Source organism: Neomonachus schauinslandi, chromosome 7 (genome assembly GCF_002201575.2).
Source record: "Neomonachus schauinslandi chromosome 7, ASM220157v2, whole genome shotgun sequence".
Classification (NCBI taxonomy): Eukaryota; Metazoa; Chordata; class Mammalia; order Carnivora; family Phocidae; genus Neomonachus; species Neomonachus schauinslandi.
In genome coordinates this window covers 22,971,098-22,994,302 of record NC_058409.1, presented here as the reverse complement: position 1 = coordinate 22,994,302, position 23,205 = coordinate 22,971,098, and the positions used below count along the sequence as shown (strand labels likewise).

Here is a 23,205-nt window from a genome sequence, read left to right as displayed (position 1 = left end):
AATCACTGAGCCACCCAGGTACCCCCATCATTACTGTTTTAGAATACATTTTTAATATATAAGAGAATTAGTTCCTTTTCTTTCATAACTTTTCTGGGTAATCTTATTTTTTGTCTTTTAAATTTTAGATTCACCTCGCCTAATTCTTTAAAACCTTTCTGGTATTTTTATTGGTATCATGCTGTATTATAAATTAGAACAGTATTTTTCAGATAACGAATTCTAATGATAAGTCCCTATCTAAGTCTCTTTTGAGTCTAAGGTGATTCTACTACAGGTGATCTACTTTCTGAGAATACTGTAGGTCCAACTGAAAACCCGTACTGGTTAAGGGACAAGGGGAGCCATTACACAGTGTGGCTATATCTAGAAGTGAAACTACAGCTTTTATGTTTCATCTCAATACAGATTTGTCATTGTTCGTGAGACAAAAAGTTCTTCAGAGAGGCAGAAACTGTTCTCCAAATCACTTTCTGGGGCCCTAGTGTAGAGAACTATAGCTGAAATAAGTGGTTCAGAATTCCATCCTATATAAGAACTTAAAAATGAGTGGGTTACTATATGCTTAGAGCACCAGGATGAAGTGGGACCCTGAATCTGAGGGGGGGGGAAAAAAATTAACAGTGGGACCTAGAAAGATGTTTGTCCCACCCCCTACTCCCAACTCATTTAAAAGACCAGCATTTCAGGTAAGTACAGAGAATTGCATAAAACTAAAAACTTACGTGTTCAAGTATGTAGATGAAAGGAATGGACTCCAAAGGTCCTATTAAGTGAGAGGCAGAACTTCAGCCTAAGAAAAGCACCCATCCTAACCACAGCCAGCTCAGCCTTCGCAGGCACACCTAGGTCCTAGGCCTCTACAGTCTCAAATTTCTTTGCCCTGAAATCCATTCGAATCTATAGTTTTTGACCCTAATAGCTTTACTAGTAACAGCACCACAGTCATGATTTTTAACCAAATTACTTCAACTGGCCTTGACAGTAATGGTTTCCTTTTGGGTGGATAATTTTCTAACTCTGGGAAAATATAGAAATCAATATAGAAATGATGAAGTCAACCAAAACTACAGTATTAATATTTTAGTGCTACTATATATATCTGTAATAATTTATTTTGATATTTTATGTTCTGTTTAAGATATTTAAAAGAGAAAAAACTGATATGCTAAATTTACAAGTTTACAAGTTTAATTTATTGAACATTAAAAATTATTTAAGTTTGGGGCGTCTGGGTGGTTAAGCATCTAACTCTTGGTTTCAGCTCAGGTCATGATCTCAGGGATCCTGAGATGGAGTCCCAAGTCAGGCCTGGTGCTCAGCATTGAGTTTGCATGTCCCTCTCCCTCTTCTCCTTTCCCAGCTCGCTCACTCTCTCTTTTCTCTCAAATAAATAGACAAAATCTTTAAAAAAAAGAAAAAGATTAAAGTTTTAGGAAGATTTGTTTACGGGTAAATCTGCCTTGTAAACTGCTTGAAATATATGAGCGAACCAGAGAAACGTAACTATAACTCAGAATATTTAGGAATGTAATTAGGCATGAAAGTGTCAGCCAACATTTAAAGAGCAAAATTTACTCTTCCTTATCTGCCATTAAAACCCAATGACAAGGGGTGTCTGTGTGGCTTAGCTGGTTGAGTGTCGGACTCTTGGTTTCAGCTCAAGTCATAATCTCATGGGTCGTGGGACTGAGTCCCACATAGGTCTCTGTGCTCAGCGAGGAGACTGCTTGAAGATTCTCTCCCTCTTCCCCTGCCCCCACTCACATGCGCGCACGCTCTCTCTAAAATAAATCAATCTAAAAAAAAAAAAACAACAAAAACAATAACAAGACCATAGCAATCAAACAACAGTAAGAAATAAAAGGCATCCAAATTAGTGAAGAAGTAAAACTTTCACTATTTGCAGATGACATGATACTATATATAGAAAAATCTAAAGGGGTGCCTGGGTGGCTCAGTCAGTTAAGCCTCTGACTTTTGATTTTGGCTCAGGTCCTGATCTCGGGGTTGTGAGATCGAGCCCCCCTATCAGGCTCTACGCTCTGTGAAAAGTCTGCTTAGGGTTCTCTCTCTTCTCCCTCTGCCCCTACCCCCTCACACCCACACGCACATGCGCGAGCACACACACACACACGTGCTCTCTCTCACTAAAGTGAATAAATCTTTAAAAAAAGAAAGAAAACCCTAAAGACTGCACCAAAAAAACAACTAGAACTGATAAATGAATTCAGTGAAGTCACAGGATACAAAACCAATGTACAGAAATCCATAGCATTTCTATACACTAGTAATGAAGCAGCAGAAAGAGAAATTAAGAAACCAATCTCAGTAACAACCACACCAAAAATAAAAAAATAACTAGGGATAAACTTAACCAAAGAGGCTAAAGACCTGTACTCTGAAAACTATAAAACGCTGATGAAAGAAACTGAAGACAACACAAAGAAATGAAAAAAGATATTCCATGCTTATGGACTGGAAGAACAAATACTGTTAAAATGTCTATATTACCCAAAGCAATCTACACATTTAATGAAATCCCTATCAAAATAGCAACAGCATTTTTCACAGAACTAGAAGAAAAAATCCTAAAATTTATATGGAACCACCAAAGACCCTAAATAGCCAAAGCAATCTTAAAAAACAAAACTGGAGGTATCACAATTCCAGACTTCAATTTATATTACAAAGCTATAGTAATCCAAACATTATGGTACTGATACAAAAACAGACACAAAGATCTGTGGAACAGAATAGAAAGCCCAGAAAGAAACCCATAATTTTTTTTTTTTAATTTTATTTATTTATTTGTTAGAGAGTACAAAGCAGGGGGAGTGGCAGGCAGAGGGAGAAGCAGGCTCCCCACTGAGCAGGGAGCCCTATGTGGGACTCAATCCCAGGACCCTGGGATCATGACCTGAGCTGAAGGCAGACACTTAACCAACTGAGCCACCCAGGCATCCCAAAACCCATAATTATATGGTCAATTAATCTTCAATAAAGGAGGCAAGAATTAGCAATGGGGAAAAGTCTCTTCAACTAACAGTGCTGGGAAAACTGGACAGCTACAAGCAAAAGAATGAAACTGTACCACTTTCTTATACCATAAACAAAAATAAACTCAAAATGGATTAAGAACCTAAATGAAACACCTGAAACCATAAAAATCCTACAAGAGAGCACAGGCAGTCATTTCTCTTGACATCAGCCATAACAGCATCTTTTTAGATATGTCCTAAGGAAAGAGAAACAAAAGCAAAAATACACTATTGTGACTACATCAAAATAAAAAGCTTCTACACAGCAAAAGAAAGAACCAACAAACTAAAACACAACCTACTGAATGGAGAAGATATCTGCAAATGACCTATCCAATAAAGACTTAGTATCCAAAATACATAAAGAACTTACACAAGTCAACACCAAATAAAAAAAATAATTTAAAAATGGGCAGAAGACATGAACAGACACTTCTGCAAAGAAGACATACAAATGGCCAACAGACATATGAAAAGATGTTCAACATCAGTCATCATCAGGAAAATGCAAATCAAAACTACAATGAGATTTTACCTCACACCTGTTAGAATGGCTAAAATCAAAAAGACAAGAAACAACACGTGCAGACCAGGATGTGGAGAAAAAGGAACCTTCATGAACTGTTAGTTGGACTGCAAACTGCTACAGCTACTGTGAAAGACAGCATGGAGGTTCCTCAGAAAATTAAAAACAGGAGCACCCTATGATCCAGTAATCACACTACTGGTTATTTAGTCAAATAATACAACACCACTAACTCAAAGGAATATATACAGCCCTATTTTATTGCAGCATTATTTACAATAGCCAAACTATGGAAGCAGCCTAAGTGTCCATCAATAGATGGATAGAGAAGAGGTGGTGTGTGTGTATATACAATGGAATATTACTCAGCCATAAAAGAGAGGAAAATCTTGGCATTTTTAAATGACATTGATGGAGCTAGAGCATATAATACTAAGCGAAATAAGCCAGTCAGAGAAAGACAAATACCTTATGAGCACACGCATATGTGTAATTTAAGAAACAAATGAGCAAAGGAAAAAAAAAGAGAGAGAAACAAACCAAAAAACAGACTATGAACTATAGAGAACAGAGGGTTACCAGAGGGGAGGTGGGTGAAATAGGTGAAGAGGATTAAGAGTACACTTAATGAGCACTGAGTGATGTTTGGAAGTGTTGAATCACTATACTGTACACTTGAAACTAAACACTGTATGTTAACTACACTGTAATTAAAATAAATTAAAATATCCACTGACAATACACATAGCACTCAACTTGTGGTGAGTTGTATGGGTCAACGATTTTTAAAGAAAACTACAGAAACAGATGACTATGGGGAATATGGTCTTGAGTGGAAAATTTCTATATCCACCCTAAGATCAACACATTTCCTTTAATTAGTATCATTTCCTCTAAGTATTTTTTCAGTGAACATGTACATTAAAACCATTCACAAATATTATTAGATGCTAATAAAAAATGAAAATAGGTTTCCTGCATGTGACTACTTTTCAAAGAAGAAATGGCTTCTTTTATAAAAGCATGTCTTATATCCACATAGCACAAAACAAGCAGAGCATTTTCTCATGCTGCCCAGAAAACACTCTGTAATCAAAACCACAAAAGGGCTGCTTTTATGATTTCCTCATGGAAATCATGGCCTTTACAGTGAAAACATACAGCAACAGCTACAATAAATTCCAGCTGCTGTGGTAAGGATTATTATACTATGGGTTAGCTGCTGAATGGGCCCAACACTGAGCCACCAATTCTATTTACTTAAGCAAAGCACAGACCCTCAAATGGCAATTGTTTCCAGATATTTAAACCCTGGATCATTAACCAAAGTAGGAATTTAATATCAGTTTCATTCCCTTAAACTGTAACACTATTACCAGACTTCCAAAAATATTTTCTACCTATAGATAGAGACAGATATTTTGGATCATACTGACAAAACTAAAGAGCTAATACCAACTATTCCATTCCCTAAAAATCTCCAAAGCTACTTCTTTACAGATAATTTCAAGTTTAACAGGAGAAACTCTGAACCATTCAGGGGCAATATCTGAATGGAGCAATCCCATTCTACTTCCTTAATAATTTTCTTTTATATACACATTTCCTCATTCTCTCACATTTGGTGAATGAATTATTCCTAACGTGTGTGTGTGTGAGAGAGAGAGAGAGAGAGAGAGAGAGAGAAGGAGAGACAGAGAGGGGGAGAGAGAGAGGGAGAGAGAGAAATACCTAAACCCACCAGAGAGCTTCTAAAAGACTGGTACCCACAGCAAAATGCTATCAAGTCAGGGAAATTGGTATATCTGAAATCAGCCATACGACCATGAAACCAAGAAACTACAACAATAATAAATATGTATTTTCTGGGTTTTTTCCATCTCTAAAATTGATATAATATTTTCCTATCATTAGCCAAACATAGGCTTATCAAGATGCCTCACTAATCAGATAATTATAAAAATTAACTTATTCAATATATATTCACTGAGCTCCTACTACATGTTAGCCCCCCCACAAAAAATTTTTAAAATACACAGATAAAGGGCGCCTGGGTGGCTCAGTTGGTTAAGCGACTGCCTTCGGCTCAGGTCATGATCCTGGAGTCCCAGGATCGAGTCCCACGTCAGGCTCCCTGCTCAGCAGGGAGTCTGCTTCTCTCTCTGACCCTCCCCCCTCTCATGCTCTCTATATCTCATTCTCTCTCTCAAATAAATAAATAAAATCTTAAAAAAAAATAAAATAAAAAAAATAAAAATAAAATACATAGATAAAATAAATAGAACTCAGCAAGTTATAAAGTAAAATAAACATATTTTTAAGTGTATAAAAATGAATATACCGAAGAGGTAAAAGATATTATGTACAGACTATAAGAGATTAAAAATGAAGTGCAGTATTGGGCGCCTGGGTGGCTCAATTGGTTAAGCATCTGACTTCGGCTCAGGCCATGATCTCAGCGTCCTGGGATCGAGTCCCGCAACAAGCTTCCCACTCAGCGGGGAGCTTCCTTCTCCCTCTTCACCTGCCCATGCTTGCTCTCTCTCAAATAAATAAAATCTTGAAAAAAAATGAAGAGTGGTATAAGTAGGTAGAAGTAACAGTAAGTTTTAGTTTATAGCAATTTTGACACAGCAACAAATAAGACTTTAAAGTCTGGCCTACAAAGATGTCCAAATAGGAATTTTAAAAACTTGTTTTTTAAGATTTTATTTATTTATATGAGATCATGACCTGAGCCGAAGGCAGATGCTTCACTGACTGAAGCACCCAGGCGCCCCGGATTTTTAAAAACTCTTAACAGAAGTACTCCAATCCCTTTTATATTTTATTTATAAAGAGTACTAAAGTCTGGCTTCATGCTCAGGGGTGAAAGAATATCAATGTTCCAATTAATGTTAAGTAAGCATTTAGTGAAACATTAGATACATTAAATTAACAAGACAAGATGCTCACTGTAATCACAATGTTCCACAAGTTCTAGCCAATGTAATTAGTAAGTGAACCAATAGGATATAAAATTTGAAAAGGATAAGCAAAATTTAGAACTATGTTTAATTACAAATAGACTATATTCCCAGAAAAGCTAAGTGAATCAATTGCAAGACTAATAGAAATACTATGTGAATTTGTTAGATTGGCTGATTAAACTTAACAAAGAATAATCACCTTCCTAACGTTCACAATAAAGAGATGAATTTAAGCGGTACAGCACCATGAAGAGGCAGTGCAACAGAGGTTTATTTAGCACATGGATATCAGTGCCAAACAGATACAGAGTATAATCTCAACTCTATTACTTCCTAGCTACATAGACCTCCATAAAATCACCTAATGTCTCTAAGTTTTCTCAAGTATAAAAATGAGTCCTTGTCAATGCTGGCCACGGAGGTGACACCATGGGCACAAGGTAGGGGGGCAAGTTAGCTATCACCACTGTGGGTGGTGGGAGAGCTAATTCAGGGGAGGGGGGACATGGGAGAGGGAGAGTCGGGCAGCCCTGCACCCACTTTTTAAATTTTTTCCAGGGCCACAGCGGCAACCCCTCAGTGCAGATGGACCTCATTCCCAGAGTGACAAGAGCCACTGCCTAACCTGGAAGGAGGAATGCCCACTCCTGAGCAGGCCTTCACTAGTGGAGGAGCAGCAACCACAGAAAGGAAGCTGCCTCCACTGGCCCAGGCATGAAACCAGACGCCACAGCCACCTTCCTAAAGGAGCAGCTCAACTGAGAAGTCACTTCCTTGGAGATCAACAGATGTGCCAAATACTGGTATAAAAGAACCTGGACTTTCTGACACTGTTCATCCCAACAACGATGTCATCAGGACAGCACTGGCACAAGGGACCCTCTATTCACCAGCACAGACATCTCTCCATGAAAGATCATTGGGTACCTCAAGAAGTCCAACAAAAATGAATTCTTATTCCAAGAGTAGATACCAGTAGAAGCAAGGAATTTCCACAACAGCTAGAATTTGGGTAAGACAGACAACAGACCACAGCATTCATTCATGGGATCAACTAATAACCATTTGGTGAGAAACTCAAGAGCCGAAGGACAAACAGTGGTTCAGCCATCAGTAGCTAATCGGGCCATGAGAAGAGTTAGTTTAGCTCCATCTGGAGCAGTCTTTCTTTTGTTATCAGGAGGTACGTCTCCTTCAAAGGAGTTACAGAAAACTTCTCTGGAGAGTAGATTCGGCTCTGTGTCAGTGAGTGACTCCCGACCACTGAACCCCAGTGCATATTCCTTCACTCCATTACCTGCTCAGCAGGCAGCCTCACCATACTCTGCATACAGACTCGCTTCCCCCGTAGTTGTACAAAGGGCTGGATCAGTCACCTCCCAGCAGACTTCAATCCCAACTGACCAACCTCTCAGTACCAAACCACTACCAAAGTAGGGTCCCCACTGATCCTGATGGGAGGCACAGACTCAAGTAGCTTCCCATCCCAAGGCCAAGTGGGGTCACTGTCCCCCAAACACTGAGGGATGACCACCGCACCACACCCTGTGACCTTCACTGTAAAGGACTGTTCATGACATAGAACAACTTGCACAGCAGCAGTATGCCATTTAGGAAGAGTATGGTTCCACATCAGCCAGACAGCCTGAAAGGCTTAGAGTTCCTGTGCTAGGCAGTACAACCAGCTTGGGAAAGACCTTCGTTCAGCTCTGTCTCCCAACCTGCTCATCACTCCTATATAGGAGGGGAAGACCTATTACAGCCCAATGTTATCACAGACCAAACCACGGAACCGTAGAAATCCAAAGATCATAGGCAGCACTATATCGCCCAGGTACAGTAGGTGTTGGAAACGTGCAAAGGATGTCCAGCCAGCAAAGCACCCTTACATACCAAAGAAATAATTATGCTCTAAACACAAGAGCTACCTGCCCAGAGCCCTACAGGCCAATACAGCAGCGAGTGCAGGAGTGCAATTGTAACAGGCTGCAGCATGCAACACCACATGTGATGCTGGCACAAGATCCCCATCAATAGACAGTATTCAGAAAGACCCCAGGGAGTTTGCCTGGCATGACCCCAAGGTGCTGAAGTCATTCACATGCTGCAGCACCCTGGCCATCAGGGGAGGCAAACGCAGCAGCCTACCTGCAGCGCCTGTGCTTTGGCAACAACAAAGTACAGATGGAGGGGTACAGGTAAGGAGGAATCAAGCATCCGTCCGACTTTTTGGACGACAGAGTTTTGGAAGTTTGGAGGAATGCTGTGGGGTTCCCTCCGAAACCTTGTTTTTGCAAGTCTACAGATGAAAATAAAATAGCAATAGAAAAAAATGTTGGTAGGATACCTGCCTTGTTCCAACTGATGAGAAAATCTACTGATGCCGAAGTAAGGGAATTTGTTACAGGAGTTCTTTGGAATTTATCTCCATGTGATGTTATAAAGATGACAATCAATCAAGATGCTCTCTCAACCTTAACAGACACTATGAATGTTCCAGTTATTCTGGATGGAATAGCTCTTCTTTTCATGATGATCACAAAACTAAATTTCAGACTTCACTTGTTCTGCCTAATACGACGGGTTGCCAGCTCCACAGGGGAGGAAGTGAAGCAGCACATGCAACCCTGTGAGGTGCTAGTAAACTCACTTTTGCATGGGATCCACACATGTGTGAACACATGTGATTACAACACCAAGATTGTGGTGAACTGCGTTTGCACCCCACGGAACCTGCCCAATCAGTTGCACCTGGAGGCCCCTCAGGCCTGGCTGCTGGGGCTGAATTAACTGGATACCTTACCAGGGAAAGAATCTCCCAGCAAGGGCGCCTGGGTGGCTCAGTTGGTTAAGCGACTGCCTTCGGCTCAGGTTATGATCCTGGAGTCCCGGGATTGAGTCCCGCATCGGGCTCCCTGCTCGGCAGGGAGTCTGCTTCTCCCTCTGACCCTCCCCCCTCTCATGTGCTCTCTCTCAAATAAATAAATAAAATCTTTAAAAAAAAAAAAAAAGAATCTCCCAGCAAGAACTTGGAGCCCGGCTGTCAGTGGGCGAACAAAAAGAGAAGGACACAAGAGGATCAACGGGATGGAGCTGGTCATATCCCAAGACTGCCGAAGTACTCCAAAGGGGCGGAGATGCTGTGGCATCCATCAGTGGTAAAACCGTATCTGATTCTTCTACCAGAAAGTTGCATGCCAGCTACCTTGGAGGGCTCTGCTGGATCTCTCCAGAGCCTCTGCTGGAAACTAGTTTGCAGAGTACATCCAGGTGACCATCCACAAATACAAAGGGCTGCCCAGGCTTGTAGGACTTCTGAAAGCAGATAATGATAGATGCTCCATCTGAAGCAACTGCTTTGAGGGATGTGGTGCTAGATGTTTGGGACAAAAAGCTCACAGGTAAATACACCATGAGAGACCGGGCCAACCAGCTTCCCAGTAGCTCTGGCCCCCATGTACTGTCTGATGAGACCATCTGCTGTGCTCTGCATGAGGTCACCAGCAAAAACATGGAGAACAACAAAGTCCTGGCCAACTCAGCGGGGACAGAGACATAACCAAGGGCAGAGGAGACAGATCATTGCTGTAAGTGGTGAAGGCAGCAGCCCAGGTCTTGAATACAGTATGGCAATATGAGGATCTCCAAAGCATTTCTAAAAAGGATGCGTGGAATCAAAACTATTTTGTTATACCTTTATTTTACATTTGAGTGAGACCAATTCAAATCGCATCCTTCTTTGTCAACCACTGACGAACAGATGTCACCCATCGTTCGTCAGCAGCATCTCCTCCTCACCAGCACGGTTACGAATCAGAAACCCCCACTCTGAATACGATAGGACCCAGCCACCTATGCAGTATTACAATAGCCAAAAGAAAACCAAACAAATGGTTTTCTTTATACTCTGGCTCCAGCAAACCTTCACCAACTTACATCAGTTCCTATTCCTCACCAGCAAGAAAACAAAACAGACAGCTCCCACACCGACTGTATTGTAGTCAAAATGATTCCAACAGTAAGAACCCTGCCATACACAGATGTGTCTGCTGTCTCCTCATAGCTAAAAAGATCATTATGTTGATGAATGAGTTCACTTCCCTGCTATTACTAATTATTCAACACAGTATGGACTGAAATCAACCACAAATTATATAGACTTTTATTCCACGAAACAACGTTCTTATAGAGCAGAACAGTACCCAGGGTTCCCAGATTTATGGGTTGTAGCATCAAGATGCTCAGTAGAACTACTCTATCTAATCTTGTTTTGAATGAGAAGAAATGCCTGCCTTGCTGATTTGCTGAAATGTCCAAGTATGAAATGTATGAGTGAAGAGCATTTTTTCTTCTTTTGTGAAGAATTATCAGTGAAGTGAGGAAACCTTTGGGAGAGAAAACTTTGACTTTCTAAGCTCTACTTAGGTGTCAGATGTAACTACTTGCAGATTCTGTAGTCTGGTAAAGGTGTGGGTGATGCAATAAAGAAGTTTAAGAAATGGGTGAAATGAGATGGGGGATGTGTAGGTAAAATCAAAGAAAAGGGGATTTTTCAAATGTGAAGAAAGTTATGTTCTGATAGTTTGGACAGAAAAAGAAATGAAATGAATGTCCCTCATGTTTTACTGCTATTACTAAAAAAAACTGTTAAATAGTTAAGATAATGTTGAAAAGTATACACAGTATGTCATTTAGCAGTTCAACTCATGTAAGGATTATATGTATTATTAATAACAGAAACCGCTTTGTCCCTTAAGTAAAAAAGAGGTATTAATACAGTGTGTGCACTATATTAACCTTTCTAAAATCTGAAGAATTCTGAAACCCCAGTATATCTGGCCTCAAGATTCTGAATAAGGCAAACAAAAAAAAAATCTGAATATGGGATTGAGGACTGTACATTTTTCTAATGCTTTATTAGGAAAAAATGAATAATAATTTATATATATATATTTTTTAAAGATTGCCAATTCCAGGTTCCCCACAATTGTTTTACCAGCTTCAGAGGTAGCAGGGGTTCAGTAGGCGTCTCCACCAAAGAGCTAATCACAAGAGATGATGGATACTCCTTTTCCTCTACAACCCTAATCTTGTCTAGTGAGAGATTTTTTTTTAATTTTTTTTAAAGATTTTATTTATTTATTTGACAGAGAGAGACACAGCGAGAGAGGGAACACAAGCAGGGGGAGTGGGAGAGGGAGAACCAGGCTTCCCGCCGAGCAGAGAGCCCGATGTGGGGCTCGATCCCAGGACCCCGGGATCATGACCTGAGCCAAAGGCAGACGCTTACCGACTGAGCCACCCAGGCGCCCCTCGTAAGAGATTATTAATCTCAGTTAATAATCCTACTAGTATATAGTAGGATTACTATCATCATGATAGCCTATTCCAGTTAACAATAAACTACTTAGCAATGGCATGGACTATGTATTTATTTACCACCTTAACTCTTCTACTTAATACTTGAATCCTTGTAATCAACCAATGAATGGCCTTTTCTGCCACCTTACAAACCTGATAATGGACTGCATTATCAGAGACTTACTTGCCTAATTCACAATTCAAGTTTTATTAAGTCCCTTGAGTTATCATTATATAGTTTAGAATAAAAGATCAGTTAAGACGGTTTCATATACATGAAACATAAAATCCAAAGCCAACTGGACTAAACTGAATTTAATGGCTCATGTAAACTAAATAAAGTCTAGAAGTATACTATCTTCAGGGAAGACTGGATCTAGTGGTCAGGGCATGGTTTTTCTCTGTTCTACTTCAGTGTTTGCTTCTTACTCAACTGGTTTCCTTCAGTGTTTGCTTCTTATTCAACTGGTTTCCTTTTATGGTCAGAAGGTAGCTTCCAGGAGTTTAATGAGTACATTTTGATTTCTGTTGAAATTCAGCCAAAAAAAAAAAATAAGTGCCTTTATCCCAGCATTCCTAGCAAATATCCTAAGATCATTCTGATACATCTACCTGAGATCACATGCCTACTGTGACTGCCTTGGGTTAGGGCACATGTTCCATTCTAACAAACTCTTCGTAGTATTTATGAAATAAAGTACATTACAGTTGACCTCAGTGATTTCAACTTCTAATATTACTGAATGGTATTACTGAATTAAAATTGATAGGTTAAGCATATCATACAACTTTCACTACCTTCTTAAAAAGTTATTCCCCCAAACTTTAATGACAACCCATCAAGGAAAAAAAAATTAACTCAAAATGTCTTACAAAATTACCCACAGGCTTTATGATTTTCCTTTTTAACACAACAGAAACCAACACCATATATTTTCTCAAAGCAAAAGAGGTTTACATCCGACTTTTTCAAGATCACAACAGTAGAATTTAAATAGTGAAGAGTACATGATTAGCTTGAGTTAGGAAAAAAAGTGTTTTTGTTTCATAGAGCCTTAAAATAGAAGTGACTAAATAATCCATCCTATAACTCAAGACTCCTCTTACAAGGTACTAGATTCACCATGAAACCTACCCCCCCACACACAAAGACACACAACTAGGTCCTAAGAGCAGATCAAAAATGTACACCTTAGGGAGACTTTTTCTGAATGTGCATTTCAAAGTCAAATACTAATTATTTCTGAATTACTATGTTTCTTACTTTTTATGTCCCTTATTCCTATAATGAGCAGAGAAAATAGAACATAAACTATCCTGTTTTTACGCCAGAGAATAGTGAAATTTATTACACTGAAGCCAGTAATCAAATATATAGGAAAAGATCTGATATTAACAGTAAAGTCAAAGAAAAGCAAAAGACAAAATATGAGCACCATTTTTTTAGAGTAGAACTAACCACCTGAATATGTGTTATACGATAATCATCTTAAAAGCCAAACTTCATTTATAATCCTGCAGGGAAGAAGTGTGGTTAAAGAAAAGGATTTGAACTAAAAGAAAATCTCTGTAGGGGCACCTGGATGGTTCAGTCAGTTGCTTTTGGCTCACTTCATGAGCGGGGAAGTCTACTTAAGATTCCCTCTCTCCCTCTCTGCTCTTCCCCTTCTCTGAAATAAATAAAACAAGAAAGAAAGAAAAAAAAAAGAAAGAGAGAGAGAGAGAAAGAAAGAAAGAAAGACAGAAAGAAGGAAAGAGAAAGAAAAAGAAAAAGAAAAGGAAGGAAGGAAGGAGAAGGAGGGAGGGAAAGAAAGGAGGAGGGAGGGGGAGAGAGAGAGAAAGAAAGAAAAAGAAAAACAAAGTAAAGAAAGAAAAGAAGGAAAGAAAATCTCTAATTGTTCAATTCTGTAGATTGGTTTTTCAAATACTCAACTGTTCAAACAATTCAATTCAGTAAATATGCACTGATGGCTTTATTAAGAAGACAGTACTGGTATTAGAGGAGGGATATAAACACAGCCCTTAACTTCACAAAAGTTTTGGGGCGCCTGGGTGGCTCAGTTGTTAAGCATCTGCCTTCGGCTCAGGTCATGATCTCAGGGTCCTGGGATCAAGCCCCACATCGGGCTCCCTGCTCAGCTGGAAGCCTGCTTCTCTCTCTCCCACTGCCCCCACTTGTGTTCCCTCTCCCGCTGTCTCTCTGTCAAATAAATAAATAAAATCTAAAAAAAAAAAAAAAAAACTTCACAAAGTTTACAATATGCTTCAAAAGCAACATATACAAAGCAGCATTACTGGACAGCACAGAACATAATCAAGGAGAAATAAATGAATGAGACACTAAAAACAATGGGTAATCAGGAAGAGGAGAAATCAAATGAGAGGATTTCTACAGCCAGTAATAGAAAACCTAAGGGCAAAACTGCTTAACATTAAGGAAATTTGTTATCTCACATCACAAGGAATCCACAGTTAGGGTGATTCTACATACATTACATGGAGCCCCAGTTCTACTTCTCTGCCGTTCTCTTGAGTCTGCCTTACTTTACATAAGGGCATCACTTTCAGGCTAGTAGCAAAATGGCTACAGCAGTTCCAGATGTCCCATCCAGATAAAACCACCTCTAGGGAGTAGAGGGATCAACTTTTTCCTTCTTTCTCAAAACCAAGAAAACCTTTCCCAGAATCCTCTTACAGACTTCCCTTCTATTACTCAGTCGCCAAAACTGGATCTATTCCTAATATGATTCCCAAGGCAAGGGCACCTACCATTAACCAAGATTAGAGTAGATGCTGTTAATTATCATGACCATCATTTTAATGTTAGGCTGAATATTTCAAGAAGACAGGCCTTGGAAGATGGTATAATTAGGCAAAGAAATAAAAGAGAAAAATAAAATGACAAAGGATGTGCCTAACTGAATAAAAAAAGTCAAACTGCAACCATACACTAAATACACTGTTAGGGACAAGGAACTTTCCTAAACTGCACTGCTGTCATTCTCTGTAATACAAAAATTAATTTACTATTCAACAGAGAGTAAATGCTAAGAATGGAGGAGGAGGAGTTCTCTTTTTATGAAAAGGATTTAGTTAATTATCAGTGGGGACAGTCAGACTCACCACTCCTTGTCAATGGAGTCACCCATTTAGCTATCTCTGGGTTGAGAACATTCCATATTATGCATACAGATGACTACAGACTCACTGTCAATAGAAGTTGTTCCTTAAAGGTTTCTTCTCATTTGGGTTCCAGGTTTCAGTCAAACGTCCACAAACTCGCAACTGGCCCTATGTGCAAATGAAAGCATGCAATTAGGAAGCAAAAGGCTACAGGGAACAATTCCCTCCTCCCCCATCTATATTAACTGATCCATAAGAAAACTGAACTTAAATACCAGATTCAATAAACCCCATGTTCAAACTAAGCAACTTGCATTTCAAAGGCTAAGTGCTTATTACACGGTTACCACCCTTTCACATCATATAAATTTATTGTTGTGTCCACAGAATACCAGATACAACTCTTAGCAGAAGTTGCCCACTGGGTAGAATCCAACACACATTTATGTGTGGTGGACACAAGTAAGGTTGACCTACACTCATGTTAAAGGACAGCTGCCTGCATTTATAAATCAGAAGAAGACTCAACATGGAAATCAAGATTTCTGACCTCTCTTGGGGGAAAAAAAAAAAATTAGAAGATCTAGCAGTAATGGGCCCACATTCCCACATGGTAACAATCTGCTGGAGCTGATTAGCAGCTAATCCTTTGGGTGGGTCACAGGCTTTGCAGCTGCCTGCAGATGTCATCACTCTCTCATAACACAACTCCGTTATCTGTCTGGATCCTGCTGGCATCTGACTTTGCAAACTCTGCCATATTTTTATAATAGCTCACAGGGAACATTAATTACTATCAAAGCCAAGCATGTTTTTCTGCCTTGACAATACAATATAGTATAGGGCTAATGACTACATTGATTTTGGAGTCAGCAGGCCCTAGGTTTGAGTTCTAATTCTGCGATTACTAGCTGTGTGACCTCAGACCTATTTTTGACCTAAGAAATATTTTTTTTTCCTAAGATATATTTCTTCATTTATAAGCCTCCAAATAAACATATAAGCACTTAACACAGTCAACAAACAGGCCTAAATCATGTCCAAGCTGAAGTGAAAATCCCAAATTCATTGCTTTCTCAGTTTTCTCCATCTCTGAAAGCTGCAATGTGATTCATGTGCATAAGCCTCAAACCTCAAAGTCCTTATCATATACTTTCCTTCATTCTCCCAAAACCAATACCAAGGTAATTGATTCTCTAAAATATGTAATTTGAATGAAATCTCAGAATCCCATAAAAACAAGTAACAATGCCTCCATCAGAATCAATTACTTTCCTGAAATTACCTACAAATTCAACCATTTAAGTAATAGTAGTTTGAAGTTTCAAGGTTCCATATTATGAGGAATATTAATATTTCATTAAAAAAATGAAGACGGGGGCGCCTGGGTGGCTCCGATCGTTAAGCATCTGCCTTAGGCTCAGGTCATGAACCCAGAGTCCTGGGATTGAGCCCCACATCGGGCTCCTGGCTCAGCGAGGAGCCTGCTTCTCCCTCTCCCTCTGCCTCTCTCCCTACTCATGCTTTCTCTCTCTCTCTCTCTGTCACAAATGAATAAATAAAATCTTAAAAAAAAAAAAAATGAAGACGGGGTGCCTGAATGGCTCAGTTCAGGCACCCCGTCTTGGATGGATCATGCAACTCTTGATCTCGGGGTTGTAGGTTCGAGCCCCACATTGGGTGTAAAGATTACTTTTTAAAAAATGGGGTGCCTGGGTGGCTCAGTTAATTAAGTGTCTGACTTGATTTTGGCTCAGGTCATGATCTCAGGGCCGTGAGATCAAGCCCCACGTGGGGCTTTGTGCTCAGCAGGGAGTCTGCTTGAGGTTCTTTCCTTCTGCCCTTCCACCAGCTCACTCGCTCTCAAATAAATAATCTTGTTTTTTAAAAAATGAAGACAAAATACTGGGGATAATACCAAACACTCCTTGAAAGATACTGACACATTACATTTTGTAAGCTTACATGTTTCTTCCAATCTAAACCAACAATGAACTAGGATGCTATGCTTCATCTGAAAACAAAATTAAGAAAAGAGATGGCTAGAATTAAAAAATCAACTGTTTCTATAGAACTGTTCAAAGATCAAAAAATCCACTTTTGGAAATATTACCACTGGAAAATACGAATTACAAATTATCAAATGACGTGTAACAATGACAAATACATGGAGAGATACACTATGTTCAAAATTCAATGATCTTAACATGTCAATTCTCTCCAATTTGAGCAAAAGATTCCACGCATTTCTAATCAAAATCCCAGCAGCTTTTGTAGAAATTGAGAAGCTGATTCTAAAATTCACATGGAAATGCAAATGAGCTAGAATGGCCAAAACAATTTCAAAGATAATTAATATTGGAAGCCTTATACTACCTGACTTCAAGATTTGTTATAAAACTGCAAATATCAAGACAGTGTGGTACTGAAAAGAGACAGATCAAGAAAACAAAATTGACAGTCCAGAAATAAACCTTGCTACAAAGGCACTTCAGTGGGGAAAGGGAGAGCCTTTTCAACAAATGGAGCTGGAATGACTGGGTGTCCACACCTTGTGCCACATATAAAAATTAACTCAAAATCGATCACAGACCTAAAGGTAAAACCTAAAACTATAAAATTCCACAAAGAAAACATAGTAGAAATTTTTTGTGGTCTTAGACAAAAATTTCTTAGATAAAACACAAAAGCATGACATGTAAAAGACAAAAGTGACAAACAGGACTTCATCAAAATTACTAATTTCTGCTATCTGCAAGACACTTAACAAAATGAAAGACAACTCACATGCTAAAAAAAAAAAAAGATGCAAATCTCATGATCTGAAAATGGACTTATATTCAAAAAGAATACAAGAAAGGATGCTCAAAACTCAAGCCCCATTTTATTTTATTTTTAAAGATTTTATTTATTTATGTGAGAGACAGAATGAGAGAGAGAGAGCATGAGAGGGGGGAGGGTCAGAGGGAGAAGCAGACTCCCTGCTGAGCAGGGAACCCAATGTGGGACTCGATCCCAGGACTCGATCCCGGGACTCCAGGATCATGACCTGAGCCGAAGGCAGTTGCCCAACCAACTGAGCCACCCAGGCGCCCAAGAAAACCCAATTTTAAAAAGGAACAAATGGGGGCGCCTGCATGGCTCAGTCATTAAGTGCCTGCCTTCGGCTCAGATCGTGATCCCGGGGTCCCGGGATTGAGCCCCACATCGGGCTCCCTGCTCAGCAGAAAGCCTGCTTCTCCCTCTCCCCCATTTGTATTCCCTCTCTCACTGTGTCTCTCTCTGTCAGATAAATAAATAAAATCTTTTAAAAAATAAAAAAATAAAAAGGAACAAATGATTTTAACATACTCACCAATGATGTACACACAGCAGATAAGGACATGAAAATATACCTTAACATTATCATTCATTAGGAAAATACAAACATTGGCAAGGATATGGAGCAAGTGGAATGATCATATGCTATTGATGAGAATGTAAAATGGTAAAACCACTTTAGAATACAGTTTGGCAGTTTCTTAAAAAATTAAACACACACTTAACATACAAGCCAGGTATTCCTAGGTCTTGCCTAACAGAAATGAAAGTCTATGTTCACAAAAGACTGTTCTTAGCACCTTTATTTTTAATACCCAAAAGTGGAAACAACCCAATTATCCATCAAGAGGTGGATCGATAAACTAAGTGTGGTAAAGCCATTCAATATTTTACTACTTTTAAGAAAAATAATGAACTATATTATACACTATTTAACATGGATGTATCTCAAAATAATTATGCTAAGAAGCCACACCAAGAGTATATTCTGTAGAATTCATACACGCAAAACTCTAGAATCTCTAGGGATAGAAAGCAATTCAGTTGATTGCCTGGGAACAGAGGATGGTGGACAAAAAGACCCACAAATGGCTGAAAAAAAACCTTTTGGAGGTGCCAGATATTTTCATTATCTTGACTGTAGAGATAATTTCACAGGTATAAAAACTTCAAAATTTATTAAACTGAACACTTAAATATGTGCAGTTAATTTTAAATCAAATTCATTGCATATTAATAACTGAAAGCAAAACTGATTAATATGAAAAGCAAGACCCTTTCAATGCAGTAACTATGAAAATCACAGCCACTATCTTTTTTCCTGAAAAATAATTCCACTGAAAAGTATATTATCTCAATGTTAAAGATCAAAACCATAATTACCGACCACAAAGAAAGCATATGCCAAAAATTGCACTCTAGCTAACCCCATATAATTCGGCATGGGCAAAAAGAAAATTTAGTGGATTTCATTATTACTCATTCAACTGCAGTCCACAACGTACCCCAGGCTTTCATTACATTTGGTAGGAATTAGATAAAAAAAGTTTTTTTTCACTGTCAACCAAAAACATTTTAATATAGTAATTTTATTAGCATTCATCCCAGTATCACTACTATACTGTATTTCACATTCTGCTTAGAATTAATGAAGAAATCATCAAATCAGATCCATTTTAATTGTTAACTGCTGACATGGCTTGGTGCTTTTTACATATTAAATGGCACCTCTATCCCCATCTGCCTATTATTTATACTGATAACAGAAAATTACATTATTTCTTCAGCTGAATTTAATCATCAAATTTTATTTTAGATAATATCAGAAGCGTGTAAGCCCATCTCTATCCAGAGATATGTATTCTCCAAGTTAACAGTCTCAGTTCCATCACACTGCTATGAAAAAAGGGCTTCATCTTTAGAGAAATGAGTTAGTAGTGCTACCTTAGAATACTTTTAGGGCAGTCACAGAGAAAAATCATGCTAGTTCTGCATCAGCACAAATGGCACAACTAGAATGAATGAGCAGAGGCTCTATTTTCCACATATTAGAACATCTTTCTGAGTCACTGCTGCCTCAAAGGGAACGTCCTGCCTTCGGACACCTATCATCAGCAGTCGGAGTATTACGGCAGCAATTTGAAAATACCAGATAGCTGATCTAGACCAGCTTTATGATTCCTTGCAACCCTCAGATGCTCTTATGAATTTAAAAATAAAAATCTATTTTTAAGTGCCCAAATCCACTGCAATTCAAAAGTCTTAGGTTTAAGCCGGTCAAACTACAAGAAGCTAAAGCCTTAAGTCTTACAGTAACATTTCTGTTTAGTTTCCACTTTTCCTCAATGAATAATGGCTTAAATTACCAGGCCTTGACCCTATTAAATTACTCTGATACTGAAAGAAAAATATGTACTAAGTATGTGTTCCATCTCCTTGCTCATTTAAGTCAAATGCTAATTCTTTCTTTCTTCCCAAAGAAATACAGATCTGGCAAGAACAATAAAGATCTATGAGAAATCTAGTTCAATTTCTTCATTTTACACACTGAAAAAAGTAAAGAAATTTGCCCCCAAATTCTAAACTAATCAATATACTATAAAACCTATTAGCACTGTAATAAATCACTACCATTTATTTCCTCAAGTACACTGTAAAGAAAGGCATATAACCATGCAGTTACACAGTTTAAGTGAAAAGTTATCTGGGCAATAATATCCTAGCCAATGGTGATACTATTAGAGATTCAAGACATTTTGCCTCTAGCTACTGTTCACTGGTGCTGTTAACGTTCCTGGACCCTAAAAGCGTAGGATGTGGTAGGGTTACAGAAATGGATAGAAATGACAGTATATACATGAGTAGCTGTGAATGAGGCAAAACTTTTAAACAGGGAGAATGAATGTATTTCTAACTACCAGAGTTTCAAAACTGGTGGAAAAGGCTGGGACGTGGTAATAAAGATGCACTACCAGTGGGAATGCAAAGTTGTAATGCAAAGTTGTACAACCACTTTGGAAACACTGTGAAAACTTTCTTATATACACTTACCAGGCACCAAAACAAACCCACTCCCAAGAGAAATGAAAACAGGTCCACATAAAGAACATGGACCAGAGGAGGCAGTAGAGGAGAGCAATTAAGAAAACAGGCTCTGGAGTCTGTCAGAGTATGAATTCTGGCTCTGCCACTTACTAAATATGTTGAGTTTAGACAGGTACTCACCATGCCTCAACTTCCTAAACTATAAAAAGGAAATAATTCATAAGGCTATCATGAGTTTAAATTATGTTAATACACATAAAATGCCTAGATAACGTAGTCTGGCACAAAGTAAGCTTTCAGATAAATGACTATCAGAAGGGGAATGGGATTTAATACATGATGTAATATGACAAGAGTAATTTTCTGAGCAAGTCACAGGGCATTTTTAAATACAGATGCACACCCACAGCCACTGCAGTACAATGTAGTGTTTAAGAGTTTACTTGGATTTTGTTTGTATCACTTCATTGTGTCCAAGTCTGACTGCCACGGAGAACTGTAGGCCAACTTCCCTGAGATTTGGTTTCATCAACTATAAATAAAAACAACAGCCAATTACCTCAGAGGATTATTTTAAGAATGTAATTAAGATGTATCAAGTGCGTAGTTAGTACAATGCTTGGCACCTGGTAGCTAAAAACTGATACTATTTTATTACACTATATTAAAATAAGCACATTATAACTACAGCGACCATTTGTTCTTACTTGCTAATGATAGCCCCAGTTTATGCAAGTTTTCACAATGTAATTACTCAGAAGTCAGTCCCCTTTCTATCTCAATATGTCCCAGTTTAGATAATAAATTTTCTCAATATGTCCTAGTTTAGATGATAAATTATATGGTTGCCCTAATTTATAACTGAAATACTTTCAGGATTTTCCATTTATTTAGTTCTTTATCTTTTCAAATGTTCTCTTATGTCTTTTTAATGACATTACCTCTTTGCTCTCCAACTCACCATCCCCATTTTACACACACACACACACACACACACACACACACAGTCTCTGGCTCTCACTCTCCTTATCTCTTTATCCAGGTGCTTGGTAACCTCAATGCACAAATCCAGGTCTGTTGCCCCATACTCCTAACAATGTCATGTTTCCCAAGCCTAATCTTTCTCAAATTCCTATCTGTCCCTTCAGTGTGAATTCCAGAAAAAAACCTACTGACCTAAAAATATCACCACCACCAATTAGTATTTTAGCTGTCTTTAGGGACATCTACATTTTAACAGGTAACTCCTTTAGAAACAATGCCTTACCCCAAAGTAGAGAACCTTTAATAACATGAATTTCAGACACTGAGAGCTGACTAAGGGAAATATTTTAAGAACCATTTTCACTCCTCCAATCAAACAATTTTGGTGGGTTTCTACTAAATAAATTAAAGCAGCCCTGATTTCTTTCTTTTTGCTGGTTCCCAAATAATCCCATCAAAAACACCAAAGGTGTTTAGCTAAAATATAGTAAGGTCACAGTTCTTTAAGAGTTTTGGCCTGTGCCCTCCTCTTTCACTGTACCAATGCTCTAAATTATTTCAGATCACTCTCCTAAGTTCACCTACCATATGTATACTGATGACAGCCAAACCTACTTTCCCAGTCAAGCTCTATCTAAAGTCCAAAGTTCTCCAGCCTAGATGTCTTTCAGTTCAGCCTCACATAACCAAATGCATATAGTACACCTCACCTGCATGTGCTATCTCTGTGTCAGGCTTAACTGAACCTCACTTCTTCCCCAGCACTCCTCTATTCCAATCCCATGCAAATGATTTTTTCTTTTATTTATTTATTATTTATTTTAAAGATTTTATTTATTTATTTGACAGAGAGAGACACAGCGAGAGAGGGAACACAAGCAGGGGGAGTGGGAGAGGGAGAAGCAGGCTCCCCGCAGAGCAGGGAGCCCAATGCAGGACTCGATCCCAGGACCCTGGGACCACGACCTGAGCTGAAGGCAGTCGCCTAACCAACTGAGCCACCCAGGCGCCCTCTTTTATTTTTTTAAAGATTTTATTTATTTGACAGAGAAAGACACAGCGAGAGAGGGAACACAAGCAGGGGGAGTGGGAGAGGGAGATGCAGGCTCCCCGCGGAGCAGGGAGACCGTGCAGGGCTCGATCCCAGGACGCTGAGCTGAAGGCAGACACTTAACGACTGAGCCACCCAGGTGCCCCAAATGTAGGCATCTTTTTAGTGTTCCTTATTTTTAAAACCTTAAGGGAGTGTGAACTCACCACTTCTTTAGCCAACCCAGTATCTTTTGGAGGGCAGTTATACTTTATATGGTTCTTCCTTTTTTTAAAACAAAAACTG

The 23,205-nt window shown here is 38.8% G+C and overlaps 1 protein-coding gene and 1 pseudogene across 2 annotated transcripts in view; one reads left to right on the top strand and one right to left on the bottom strand.

Annotated features, from left to right (window-relative positions):
- Positions 1-23,205, bottom strand: part of CDC42SE2 (CDC42 small effector 2) — a 110,359-nt gene that overhangs the window by 60,100 nt on the left and 27,054 nt on the right. For both annotated transcript variants that reach the window (XM_044916752.1, XM_021701859.1), the window contains exon 2: positions 15,106-15,188. The gene's annotated coding sequence lies outside the window, so the exon portion shown is untranslated. The remainder of the gene's footprint in view (positions 1-15,105; positions 15,189-23,205) is intronic.
- On the top strand, positions 7,174-10,810 carry LOC110591197 (annotated as a pseudogene).